Source organism: Pararge aegeria, chromosome 6 (genome assembly GCF_905163445.1).
Source record: "Pararge aegeria chromosome 6, ilParAegt1.1, whole genome shotgun sequence".
NCBI lineage: Eukaryota > Metazoa > Arthropoda > Insecta > Lepidoptera > Nymphalidae > Pararge > Pararge aegeria.
The window spans coordinates 13,567,340-13,582,722 of record NC_053185.1 but is presented as its reverse complement, the minus strand read 5'-3'; the positions used below and the strand labels follow the sequence as shown (position 1 = coordinate 13,582,722).

General features: G+C 35.2%; 1 protein-coding gene across 4 annotated transcripts in view; it reads right to left on the bottom strand.

The window, feature by feature from the left end:
- The window catches only part of LOC120624201 (RNA-binding protein Musashi homolog Rbp6), a 692,918-nt gene that overhangs the window by 191,696 nt on the left and 485,839 nt on the right, over nt 1-15,383 (bottom strand). The window lies entirely within an intron of this gene.

Genomic DNA, 15,383 nt, shown 5'->3' with positions numbered 1-15,383 from the left:
TGGTATAAATCATCACTTTAAGCAAAAGCGTTCCCTTACGATAGGAACATATAAAAACAATGTTCTAAGACTATACAAGTCGTTGGGTTCCGTCCGTTGTACTTCCGAAATTATAGTCGAGCGCTGGCCACCATACTTGCTTATATCATTTGTGACTGTTTCGATGATCATGGTACAGAACATCGTTTCTAACAGGGTCTTTTTTTTCCGTATGTACCTATAGCAAGGCTTAGCGTCTTCTTCAAGCAACGGAGCTAGACATATCATTAAACAAATCATTTTTTTTACTCCAAGCTGGTAATAAGAAATGGTCAGCTGCAAAACGAAACGCCTGACCAAGTTCTGGACCGACTCGGGAATCCAATTCAGGATCTCGTGATATGTATTCAAATATGATAAATTAAAGACTACACAACAACAACTTGTTAAAAAGTTATATTGAAGATAAAATAAAATAAAACATCAGCGAATAATTTTATCGAAAAAATAATGAAACATATTTGCATGTGAGAGGTAAATTAAAAGAGGAAGAGAAAGTCATCAATGAAAACAACTCTGCATACAAAGTTACGCCCTGTACGGTGGGCCAAGCAATACTTTTGTAATATTGCTGGACTTTAGCCTCTCTGTCACAACACGTAAGGAATACAATCGAATGTAGTAGAGCCTGCTGTACTGTTGTATTCCACTTTGTTACTCTGCTTTTATTAGAGCGCCTTTGATAGCTTCAGTGTCGTAGTTTTATGACAGCACAGGCGGGGAGGTAAGGATAACTAATTTTTTACGTCTATTAAATCTTTCGCATAACTCTTGGAACAATAAAGAGTAATACAAATTGGTATAATTACCCGCAATTCCGTCGGCGAGAGTTAAACCGGCAAATATTAATTTAATTCAATTATAAATTTGCATTTACATGCTGGTAATTTTTGCATGAAAGGAATAATTTCACGCGAATACCTCTATGTGTAGAGCGAACGAGCAAACGACGTTTTAACTTTTGTAAATTTGGAGAAGTAAAAACTTTGTGATTTTTATATTAATATGTTAGGTGAATTTTAACATAAATTAGTTTTGGTTACATTCAGACTGGGGTTTTAGGGTTGCATAAACTTTGGAAATAACCGTTATAAAAAGGAGATTTTTACTCGTTTAATTTTCAAAATACTGTTTGTTATTGCAATCAATATTTAGGTACATATACGTGTAATATAACATGTAACTACATATTGTGAACTTGTTTTTCTAGCTTCTGATTTTATACGTAGCATTTAGTTATTTTCTAAACAAACACTTTTTGACAAGATTTGGACGAAAACCGATTATTCCGTTTTATTGCGTCGGATAACTATAAACCTGTTTTATTGCTTGAAGACTAATGAAAATAGACCTTTTATTTATTTTAAAGAAGGAATTGAAAAGCGTTTGAAGCCCTAAAGGACATAAAGGAAGTTTAATGTTAGACAGTAATTGACAAAATCTACAATTAAATTGTTTGATTAATATACCGAAATAAAAATACTAGAACTGCAATTTTATCTTGTTCTAATATTATACATATTAATGTTAATATAATGTGCCGCGTGGTGCCGAAGTGTGTGCCATGTGGTGATGGCAGGGCTGTATGCTAATAGTAAATCAGAATACAGTTGTCACCAATCCTCGAGAGCGGGCAGAAACATACTCTTTGCACTACTACCATTTACGATTGTCATTAGTGGTGTGGTGGTTATATTCAAAAACTTCCTTTTATATGATATGATGACTTTTATATGATACAATATAAAAGTTTGTATGTTTTTTACTCCCCACAGCCGAAACTCAGCCGAAACAGAAATAGCTTTAACCAATATAGGCTCATAATTCCCGCAGGATAAACATAAACCGCTATAGCTGTATTGTTATATTTCTTGACACTTATACATTTTTCTCTAAAATTAATTCTGGAGTCTACGCAGACATAGTGGAGGATATAAATTAGTTATATGAATTTACGTAGATAGAGTAGTTAACAATCTAAACCAGCAACACAAATACACTTTGGTAGAGTGCAGACGAATTCAAATAAACATGTAAACAGCATATAAGTAAAAGTTGTTTTATCTTTCGTTTGCTTCTAGTTCTATTTTTAAGTATTTATTTAGTAGCAAAGGTTAAAATTAACATAAAAAAGGACCGGACGTGCAAGGACAACGGATCTCTTTCAACAGATTTCTTCAAGGCGCCCTCGCATATGATAATTTTTAAATCATGTTTTAAAAATAAAAAAATCATTGCGTCTGTATCATCATTGCCATCAAATCGATGCACTGAACTTTACTCTAATGCATTTTTTTGCATAAAGTTTGTATAATTTCACCTCTCCTTTCTTCAGGTCCTAAATATATCACATAAAATCGAAATTTGATATATTTATTTACCAAAATCACTTGCACATTTGTCAAACAAACGAATTGACTGATTTTTTACTGTTTTTTGCTACATATTTTACTTACATTTTTTATGTATTAGTATATTTTTAGGTTCAAGTAAAAACCCAGCGTTGCTTTAAAAAAATAATACTACTTTGACTCCGAGCACAATGTTTGTTGAGTTATAAAAATACTTTTACTGAAAATTTGATTCAACCATTTGAAGACTTTATGCTTATTAACTCTCCAAGTGAAGCGTTTAGGATAAGAATACGTGGTTGCCCTTCCGATACGAAAATACTTTAAAAGTTTCGCATCTCAACTACGTCTTGAAAACTTTAAATTACATTTACTCTGGAGCCTAGTGTTCACCATCAGCATTTACACATTATTGGGTCTCCTTTCAGAATTAGAATGGTTAGCCTCGTGGTATATTGTAGTAATAACTAGTCTGTAAGGTTATCAGTGAAGATTAAGGGAGTACGGGAGCTTTGTGATGTGTACGACCGTACTAATAAGAAGATAGTTAGTGACCCTATATTCAATTTTGTAAGCTGAATATATGATCATTATTTGTGAATACATCGCTAGCGATGCAGGATCTTTGTGGCGCCATCTATTTAGATAATGTGGAGACCACCAAAAGGTATAAAGAAATTTCTTCCTTCTCTACCAGCTTACAGATAGATATACTTGATGAAGAGTGACTCCACATTTTAGCGATGTTTCTGATTATTTTACGTTGCTTAAAAGGGTGGTAAATCTTAAACGTAGGATTTATAACCTAAATACGACGAATGAAATCCTAATCGAAAAAGAGCTAGGGATTAATTCCGAGACCTCCCACTTAATGCCCAAAGCGTAAAGCACTGCTTCATTTTTAAATTTCTTAGTTGTATATTATTTAAAGTGATATACCTGGTACTGAATATATATATTTTAGCAATGGAAAGGTTACAGGGATAGGAATTCGTAGCGCGGAATGGAAACTAAACAAAATGAATTGGAATATTAATAAGTTATGTCCATAACAACGCAACTATTTCATTAAGCGACAATGGAATAAATGATCAGTTGGCTCAACACGTAGTACCTAAAAAATATGACTATCGTTTTTACAAGTTACAAATCCCCGAGTACACAAAAATATAATAAAAAATGCAAACGATCGGAATTGGATTCGAAATCCTATTACGACTTTTTAACACTTGTATGAATACGGGTGCACCTTTCTATTTCGTGCATTTCGTTATATTACAATCCCCGCAGTATTCCGTATTCAATCTGCTATGTACGTAGCATGATGTTACGATATACGGGAGATGATATAATACACATGTTGCACTATGAATGAGATCTCCAGCATCCAATAATTCAAAAATGAGCCCAACTTGATAGCATGGTTTATTGCAGCTTATTTATCGGCACTTTTGATTTACGATCTTTTGTTTAATAACGGCTTTTTTCGTGTGATGAATCCGTTTTTAATATTACGGAAATGTTTTTATCGTTAACTAGCGCCCCGATCCCGGTAGCAAGTAAAAAATACCGACTTAAAAAAATATATTAAACACAAGTTTTACCTTGCAGTTTCGCACGCATTTAATAAAAGCAATTACCGCCTGAGGGATAATGTAAGCTGTCTTTTGGTAAAATTATAAATAATCGTTGTGGAGACTAATTTCCTAAATTCACTTATTTCCTACATTCAAATAGTTTTTTATAAAATTCACAATCACGAGAAATAATTAAGTCCCACAAGCATCAACACCATATTTATGATGGTAAAAGAAAAGCTTTCTGTTTACACTGATATTTAACGGATCCACCTGATGGTAAGAGATGGAAAACAAACGCTTATAAACAGAGAAAACTTTGCTCAGCATGTTTCCTATTAAGCGCCGTCCTGTGTCGATCAACCTTAGGCATAGGTCAAGCCTCATATGCTTAGAACCACGCCCTTCAGACACGCTGCTTGCAGATTCAAAAAAGCGTACCGGTCGTACTTCCCTGGACGATCTCTGCCCCAAAAAACTTTACTAGATATTCTATAAGTACTTAAATATGGTGCGAAATGTCCATAATCCTATCCGGTAAATTTTAATGGCATTTATTGCTTTGCGATAGCACTATTTTATTTGAAAATTCGCCATCGCTATTACAACGAATAATGTGCCTGTTTTCGCCTGCATAATTTGCTCCAATAGAGTTATATCTTTGGCCGAATCGCGGTACAGTGTAATAATCAGGACCATAATCATAAATATTGCGCTTGGGGAAAGAAAATAAAGCTTAAATAGAAATTAATTCGCTCAATCTCTCGTAGTATGAATTGGTTTACTTTTAGTTAATAGGAAACCTTTCTTTAGTCACGACACCTCCATTTATACCCAAATTTACCCGGGTCCAACCGAACACCCGAATAATCCACTGAGGGCCATTCTACGTTCTCGTTTGTTGAAACGCGAAATCGCAGGGCATTATTCTAATTTGCTTTCACGATAGCTTTCGAAGAAGCTATTTATTTGCGTAGTAAGCCAATCCGCGGCCTTTTTGGTTCAGCTACGCGATTTAAATTATACAGTATCTTTAATAATATTTCTATAGTGCTACTTTCACATTATTCTTAAGACATTGGTAATTTTTAGTTGAAACGGAATGTAAAAATTATTAATTTAATTAAATTAATCCAACTTTATTAAATTATAAATTAATCCAACGCTTCTTTATTTAGAAGCCTTTCGTTATTGTTATGTATTTTTTATGAGAAAATATTCAAATAAGATACAGGTTTTATGTTCTCAATAACATCAACCATTTACGTTTCATATCAAGTAGCATGTGCAAATACAATTTTATTGTAATAAAAGTAATCAGTATACGTTCTAGTGAATAAAATCATAATGTCAGAGCCCATATTGCAATCTTAATTTAAAAGAATTGCCACAGAAATGAAAAATATTTTTGATATAAAATACGTACCGGATGCTAATAAACTTGGGTAATATCGGAAAGGTATTTTGTATGAATGGTTTTTCGTAGAGCCAAGAAAAAAGGGACGTAAAACTGAAAGAAACGAAAGTGGAAATACGGCCAAGTCATATTTTATTTACTGCATACAATCGAACCTTTATCACGGTTTGTATCGAGTTAGTATTTGTTAGTATGGTGTCGTTTAGAGAACGGTTGTTACCCACCCGAGTTTTCTCTCTGTATGTTTATGTTTAATCGTAAGAATTGTACATACAAGTTATATTACATTGCCATTTCTTTTAATAATTATATAAATCTTGTATACTCAATATAATAGACATAAATCATACGTATTGCTAGTAATTATGTTTAGGGCTCCGAAATAATATAGTTGCCAACTATGCGGTTTCTAAGAAAGTCAAAAATCACTAAATGGGTGTTCGAGAAAGCTATGCGCGTAGGAGTAAGAGAAATACGAGAAATACATAACGCAAAGATAAATGCCGGTATTTCTGTTTGGCAATAGGCGAATTTGGATGACCGTTAGACCTTGGCGCTCCAAGATTTTGGAGTGGCAACCAAATACGGAAAATTGAACGATGGTAGACTTTCCAATGTCTGTTAGATAACAAACAAGTCGCAGGGAGTCACTGGACACGAATGAAATCTTGACGTGTGTAAATCCCTACAAAAACATCAATGCCCCGTAGTTTATATACTCGTAGCTCGGTTTGAAATGAGTATGAGGTTAGAAGTTATAATATTGGAAAATGTACATATATTTAATACAGTGAGGTACTTTCTCATGACTGCTTCTTTGTAGAGCTAATTTGCCATTTTAGGAATTCGGTAATAATTCGCAGTTATTTAATTGAATAGTTCAAAGAAATAATCATAATAGAATTCGACTTACCGCGGGTGTTTATGTCACGATATGTATATGGGTGTTTTAATATAAATATCGGAGCGATTTTATATAAAATTCAGTCTCTTCCTAAGGGACTTAGCAAACCATTCGATGAAATAACCTTTGGTATTCGGGTTTTAGATTTGATGAGTGGCAATCACGCACAATCAAATAAATAATGCCCTTTGTTTATTTCAGTATAGGTTAATTTTTGTTTGTTGTTCTTGCGGATGCCCACCATCTTGAATATTAATAGCAAATAGCAATTATTCGCTTTAATTTTAATGACATTTATTGATTTGATGATGATGATTAGTTTACATTTCAATTACGCGAGTAACATTTTCTTTTTTTTAAATGAAATGATATTAATATGATTTAGATTATGTACACATTATACGTGCATGTATATTATACACAGCAACTGTTATTTAATATGTAACTTTGAGAGTAGGTGATTAAATTAATAATTATCGGAATACCTTTAGTTAAAAATATTAACCGTGTAGTGTTAACATTTAATAGCCTATAACAGTCAAAGTCAACGTCAAAGTCAAAGTCAAAATCAAAGTCAAAGTCAAAGTCAAAGTCAAAGTCAAACAATTCTTTATTCAAGTAGGCCCGGCCCATAGGTGGCACTTTTGATGCGTACATAAGAATTACACGGTAGTGAGATGATGGCGATAACCACATTCATAAACTTAAAACTAAAGCTACGAGGGTTCCAAACGCGTCCTGGTCTAAGAAGAAGCCCACAACAAACTTAGCCGGGTGTTTTTTTTTGTTATCACCATCTCAAAATGTCATTCTAAATTATTAGAAGAGCAACCTGGTTAGAACAATAATTTACACCCAAACTTTTTTATTGATCCACTGCTGAACAAGGCCTCGGTCATCGGGAGGGTTTGCCTGTAATCATCGTGTTGGGCTAACAAGTTTGTGATAGCAGTAGATATTAGTAATAAACAGCACAGAGGACGCTGCTGACCGTTCTCCGTTATATTCCCTTAGTTGTTACGACATGTGCGACAAACATGAGGAGCAGTGACTACTGATATCTTTTCTGCCGTGTAGGTACTTAATGGCTCCCTAATACTTATTGGGAGAGCACAGTAGGTGAATTTTGGTCGAATTTTTTGATGCTTGGATTCCCGGAAGAATACTTGTAGGAAGAATGTTCGAAAATATATCAGTCGGCATAGTTCTCAACATGATCGCGCTTCATCATCGTTTTTTCGACAAAGTAGCTCTGCTTTAGCCAGGCCACGCTTCGGAATTCTTATTACCCGCTCACTTTGGATACATTTTGTTTATATTGTACTGAACTTCCTTCAAAAGGAACTTTAATTCTCTTCGCCACTCTAAATAGCGGAAATCGAGCTGCTTTATTACTTCGGGTGCGCTTTCTTTTGTTTTCTTTTGCGGTATTAAACAGCACGATGCGACATTTTGTCGTGAAAAAGATTGCGGTTGACTCGTTAAACAGACGGCATTATGTTCAGCGCAAAAAATAAACTCCGTTTTGCTTATCTGTGATTACAGTAGGTAAACAATATTATATTTTACAATCTTATTAACTTTGGCGATAGAAGAAGCTGACTCATTTCGTTCTCATAGTCATAACTTGCTGGCATAATTCATAGAAGATAGTTTATTTATTTTTCATAATTCTCAATAAATAATTATTTATATTTATACTGAAAAATACTTTTAAATAATGAATAAAATTTAAAATAAACTTAGGGCTTCGTCTTTATCAACACCAAATCAATTACCACAAAAATGCCATAAAACCAGCCGAAAATCCGCAAACAGCTTGACAACATTCCTCATCATTATCCCTAAAACCTATTAGACTTAGCCGAGAACCATCGCTGTGAACAAAAAACCAGATTCTAATTGGTCCATGTGTTTGAGCACTTCAATAACTCAAACAAACACAAGAAGAATAAATATGGTGTGATAACTTATGCACCGATATCGTAAGCATCTCAAAGTTACAGTTTAGCCGCGATGTGGTGGGCTGACTCGATTTCACGTGAGAAAAATACCTATTCATCTTGGGAATACGTGTGCCGAACTCTTGTATTTGTTATGCGATACGGTGAATAAAACCGAAGGGAAAAACGTATAGTCTCGGTCCTGAAGCTGTACATCTTACTGATTGTGAGATACGTCGCACCGCATCTTGAATTATTTGACAGTTAGAATTGACATCGTTGCTCGCTTTTGTTGTTGTTTTTTGTAATAGGTATTTGTAGGCAGATCTTTTGCATGTTCCTTTAAACATAAAAACAAATTGTTAAGCAGCTTTGCATTGCTTAGTTGTTTTTAAAATGCCAGTGTCTAGCGTACCTATATCTGTTGAATATTAATATAATAAAGCAATATTATATGTTATTGTCATTCGAGGCGCACGCCGAAATCCGACTTTGATGTGCACTCCTTATAAATTGTTTTTGTCTTCGGAAAACGTCAGCGTCTCGTTTAATCAAGGTGGCCGCTTGCCCGAACACCTAATTATGTTTACTGTGTCCCTTCAATCCCCTTTTTCCTTCTCTTCATTTCACTAAAGTACAGATTCATTTTGAACTCGCAATAAACTCGAGGAATCTGTGAATCTTGCTCATGTATTTTTACCCCAGTAGTCTTATTTTAATAAACGTAAGATGTTGGATCAACTTTTACTTACGAACTTTATTATGTGCTTGTATGTGAAATATATTTTTCTCGTTGTTATAACTTAGCTTAAGATTCATTAACTCATGTTTTTCGTTAAAACTTTTAAGTCTTTTTTATTCTAAGACTCCTCGTGCATACCTATACATTAACTTGTCTGCGCTTAGTCAATCTGTATAAAATAATTCAATTAAATAATGTAAGCTGCTTGAATCTTTCATTACAGTCAGGCTAACAAAATCTATAGGTAGTGAAGTTGTCCTCAGCGGAGCCACGCACGATCCATTAATTACTACCATAGTGCCGTATAAGACGTCCACCGTACCCCCAGCCACCTCCTACAACCCCTTATCCACCTCAATATCCGAACACTGATCTTTTCTCAGCGATTTTCCACAAAGCCGTCATAGGTAAATGAATTAGCATACCTAATTGTATTTGAAATGAGAACAAAAAATCAAGGGCCCCTCATCGAAATCCGCAAGGCGAAATTCATTGGGGCAATAAAAAATCGGGAATACTTTAACATAACCTAACCTAACTTTTATTAGATCATAACGACAAATATTTGAAAAATCTCTTTCTATAATACGATTTTATTATTTCTGAATGAAGTTCACTAACAAATCAATACTATAAGTCAGATAAGCACAAAAAAAAACAACTTCTCATTGCTATTGGATCTAAAAGTTTTTACACTACGGGAGACTATATTTTTTATTCGTATCCTCCTAAAAGTTGCTACATTAAAATCATTGAAAATGAATAGCTTTTTCGATATAGATAAAACACAATTTGCTCCTGTTTTTAAATGATCGGCTTATATCGTCTCATCGAGTCCATTGTAACAGGATTAAATACTTGGAGTGGATGCGTGTTTATAGAATATCAATCGACTTTATTTTTATTGGAAATTTATAAAAGATTTTTCAGAGAAATGAATAAAACAACATCACCTTTTATTTGATAAAATGATTGGAATTGGAGATAAATTTATACTTTATTCATAACTTTGTTGAAAAGTTTTGGTACGTTTTAAGGTAATAAGTTTTATTAGTCTCGATCAACTCTTGATAAATCATTTTATTGCTTTGATTTAAACTGCGGAATTAAAACAAAAAATTATGACACTTAAAAGACATTGACAACAATAGTTTTTATAATTTTAGTAAAAAACCACGTTTAGTATTCACAGCTTAAATATTTTTTAAAGAATTTAGGAACTATCTCGTTGACCTTTTACTTTGACAAAATTACAAAAAATCGACCGCATTTTTAAAAACTCATGGAGGGCGAATTGATTTATTCAATCCTTAGAAATTATGTTCTTATATAAATACGAAACATTAATTACTTATCTATAAACTATCGTGAGTTTATTTTCTTATTTAAGTGTATGACGTAACTAGACGTAGCCCCAAGCATCGACAATTACGAGTACAAAACTAGACGGGTATAACAAATCGTTCGCCCTAGGGTACGTTTATCCGTAGCGCCCCCACACTATCTGGAAAACTGTTACATCATTATTTCAGAGATTTTCAGCGCTTATTGAAATATAAGTCTCTTTCAATATACTAATAATTTTAGAATTTACGAGATTTGGGACGAGTTGGCGCTGCTAGAAACTGTCCAGCAGTGAATATTGGTGATGATAATAACTAATTCTTCCTAATTTATGTCACTTCCTTATATTTTATTTGCGATACAAATAAATGTACCTACTTAATATGAGACTGTTTTTAATGTTAATTGTAAAGGCATTAACTTTTGCTTTTCGGAAATCATTTTCATAGAAGAAATTTTCTTTTTATGGTTGGCTACTTAATAGGTCCCTTTGCATAAAATGTAAAGAAGTCTCTGCAAATTAAACGTATAAAGCTGTGCTTCTTGAGAGGCACTTGTGTGGTCCTGTAAAATGCTTCGAGAGCGTAATTAGTTTGCCATTACCTTAATATATTGGCACTCAAATGCTCGTACCATTCAAGCAAATAAAAAGTACCCTTTTTTCAGTAAATACAGGTATTTACGTACCTATTACCCACCTACCTAATTTTATTATAAACTTGCAGTTTTAGTTTTGAATGTTCAAAGCGCATTTAATTCCTAACGTATATTTGAGGTTGTAATTACCAGTGGACGTATTTAAATGACGATTCATAGAGATTTTAAGTAAAGCTTTATTAATGCAATTATTAGGATTTTTTTTATCAGTGTAATATTGAATCTCTAGATCGACTTATATTCTGCAATATTTATTCTAGGTCAAAGAAAATAGTTATTAATTCCAAAACTCAGTTTGCAGTCAGAAATAGGACGGCGATGAAAGCGTACTATAAAATGCAGCAAAAATTACGAACCGCAACCAAATGTCGTTGGTGGCCGGCGCTTTAGCAACCTTCGATCAACCGTCAGCGTATAACCAAATTAGAGCAATTTAAGTCAGGAAATTGGAAACGCTATCGGGCGCTCGATGCGCCGTGCAACGGGAACGCCAGACTACTGGCATTTCAGACATCCACCGTTTCGGCAACCCTGGCTAATGTTGGAACAATGCACGAATCTGGACAGACAGATCCGAACGGCCCCGAAGATAAACGACAATCGTGGATCGTTGTAACAACTGATTGATATACGGCCTCCGATGATATCGTACCTATAGGGTAGTTAAGCCAAATTCCGGACCCGCTTCAGTTACAGTCGGAGTGCTGCTGACAGTAAACGATGTTTAGTTGCGATGCGAACGCGTAAGAGTCGTTTAGCCATCGCCAGAGGATTGTTTGATCGATACGGTGCGTTAGCATATCAGTTAACTTAAGCGTTTAACACAAATCACGGGCTCAAACAAAGAAAAGACCTAGTTCTGGAATCTGCATTTTATTAAATAAAAAAAAATGTTTTGTACGTTAAATTAAAATAATATTTCAAGCTGATAGTATCTGTCGAATGTAGCAATATATATATAGTATCGATATTGGAAACAGTTCCACTTATATTAAGTAATCTGAATATTGTATATTCGCTCTAGAGAATTAATTATGCAAATGCAAGCAAAGCCTATTTCGAGGAGCCATACTCAGCCAATTGCAATATTCAATATTGCGGCACTTGCAGCGAACGGTACATGTCGATACCCGATTCAAAGTTAACAGCAAACACTAAGATAATAACAAGTAATCGTGCAAGTTGCAACGGAAGGCAGCACACGTCTTGGGTGCTAGTTATCGCCGGAACTAGCAGCGGTCAGAGTTTTGGTTGGCTCGACGGCTAAAACAATAGCGAATCAAGCATGCAACGGAACTTTCTCAAAGACACCCTCTTGTGCGTGTGGTGCTAAGAGAAAGCCCGCTCGCTAACTTTATATTGGTTACGAAACTTTATCGTTAGCCGGGAACATTGATCCAGTATAAAGCATCACATAGCAGGAGTATTAAATTGTTAAAACTTTCAGCTTTGTAAATAAAACAATTTCCTCCGTTTAACGCGTTGCGTGTGTCTCAGCAAAATATTATTTCCATCATAAAAAAGACAGCTTCATAAAATTGTGGCGAATAAAGTTATTAATGTATTTTTCTCCCGTTTCTAAATCTAAAAATAATATTCAAGGAGAAAGATCTCAGTGGAAATTCTTGTAAATAAAATTGTCCGCTTAACATTAAATATAAGATCGCTTTAGCGAGGCAGATAGACAGATAAAGGTGACATACATTTTCATGAGCGAACAGAAAAAAATAAAATATAAGCAAACCGCGTCGAAATTGAGGGCCGAGTATATATTCTGACAACGGAGGCAAACTTTGGCGGGGACGCAGATTCGTAACCGAAAGGTCATAAAAGAGTACATGGATGGAATAAAATGACACCTTCTCGCCGCTTGTTGGAATTCAGTTTGGTAAACAACAAGTTCCTAATCGGTGTAGGCTTCAGAGATTACACCGGTCGTTCAGCTAATTAATTTTTAAGTCGGTATCTCGATGTTGTCACACGACATTTGACTTTCAAGTGAGTTTGATTACGATTTACATTTTAATATTTGGTACGGTGTCATCTTCTACGCAGTGCTTACACTCGGACTGTATCCAATTATTTGTATTTATTATTGAAAGAAAGGGTAAATTATTGTATGTAATATAGCATTTAGGTACCTTTGATATTTTGGTGTCCTATCTAATTGTGCTAAGTTTGAACTTTTTGTTTAATTTGAACGTCATACAAAGCGTTTTAAAAGCTAAATTCTGTACAAAATTGTTTTCACTTTAAACATTTTTGTTCAAATTTAATTTCGCATACGTCATGTTTACTTTAGCCTAAGCGTCTGCTAATATAAAATTATGTCGGTGCTTTATTTTTTACTGGCTTCGAGTTTAGTAAAGTAGATTAAAGTCCTTAAAACATGCTAACTATGACTCATTTACCTAATAATACTCTACGCTGCGATAGCACTTTAAAGTTCGCAAATAGGACAAATTCTATAGAAGAATGTTTTAGGGCAGCCTCACGTACAGATTAATTCATGCGACAGAGAGCATGGTGTCGTGACGAACAAAATTTGCGCCGACCGTTCGGGCTATAAATCCGACGTTTCCTAAATCCTTGAAAGGGCACTGTTGAGCAGCTTTCATCAGAAAATTCTCCATTATCTGAAGGAAATCGTTACCGGGGTTAAACCTAGCCCACCCTTCGGCCCCGACCCGACGGGCTTTCATTTACGACGGCGTTGCGTGCACGCGTCCCCGCGGCCTTTGCTTCAGGTGGGCGTAGTCATTGTGTTCAGTATTTAAGTGGCTCATTTGATATTCCGAGACAGTTTGCATTCGGAGAGCTCGCACGTAGGGAGAGCCAGAACGGTATTGAGGTATCGGCATCACGCATGTGTGCGTGCGCTACCGGTGCCGCCTCGTATGCCTGTACGGGGTAGTCACAATAGCAAAGCGTCGATGTGATCGCACGTGACACTCACCCGGTACCATACGATATAGCGCCGTGTACGATGCCGCGGATCCCACGCACACGGACGCACCGTGGATTATACCGAGTTTGCGCAATGTTTATCCACAAATACACTAATGAAGGTACCTACAAAAGCGACTAGATTGTTAATTAAACTCGCTCAAAATGTGACACCCTTACGAAATGATGTCGACTCGAGAGCACAGTGCACGGCTTGAATGTTATTGAATTAATTTGTACTCAGAATTCTCGGTGTACGCTCTAAGTAGATTCAATAATGGCTTTCATTTATTTATCTTAGTTGGGAATACACTTTAGGCTTTTATGTGATGTTACGCGCTTTGATTATCCCATTAACTGTAGCAATTCACTATCTTATGGCAATTACGTTTAGAGATTAGCTTGGTTTATAACTAGCTTGTTGGTAAGATGTGATTTAAATAGTAAACTGATAGATTTATTGTCACAGTGGGTCAATGACAGAATATTAATAATATTATGTAATTACAAAAGTTTCGTTAGGGATGCAGTTTCACAGAGAATCCGGATATGGAGTGTAGGTTGCCCAAAATACGATATTACGTCATACTTTTAATTACGGTTAATAATACTTGGAGACATGATAACGAACCCGTATTTATGACGTAACCGGATTCGCATGCAATCAGTTTCCAGCCATACTTACTTTTTTGTTAAAATTATGCACAGTTGGTACAGCACACCACGGCAAGTAATAAGGTTACTAGAGTTTTATACCTTAAGGCAAACACTACCTTTTAACGTTGGTTTTATTATTATACTGAGCCCAGTTTGTACAGTAAACATTTGTTAATGTACATACTATACAGATATACAGTGTCTTTGTATTCAAGCCCGCAAATTCACATTATAGCGTCATAGAGAGGTTAAGCTCTAAATCCATCTGTCAGAAAGAAGACCTTAACAGCCCAGCAGCGAAATATTGCTAAATTGAAAATAATACCTACCACCAAAAATAATACCTACCTAAAGTTTACCTACCACCTATACCTACCTATATTAAAACTCACAATTTTATTTGTATCCTCTACTAATTGGAAAGCGTGATTACAACGTTACATAGACACAAAAAAGTTATTCTTAAGACTCCATCATTAGGCCGCCGACCAAAAGGAATAACCATTCCCTTAATCATTATTCTTAAAGACTCTTCATTAAATTCCTTTTATCTCTCCCGGGATATTTCCTTTGCTCGGCATCAATCACATTCACTTCGAAAAACTCGTTGGCTTTATTCTAAACTCTCATAATAGGTAATGAAGGTTTTGATCGTCGCGGGCGGCTGGTTCGGCCCGATTACTTTGAGAGGCACAATGACTGCCGCCTGTAGCCAATGTTGAATTCTGAAAAGTTCCTTAGTCAGAATCCATGCTAGATACGGAGCTAATTACGGCGAAACTTTGTAGATAGACACCTGGTCGGTG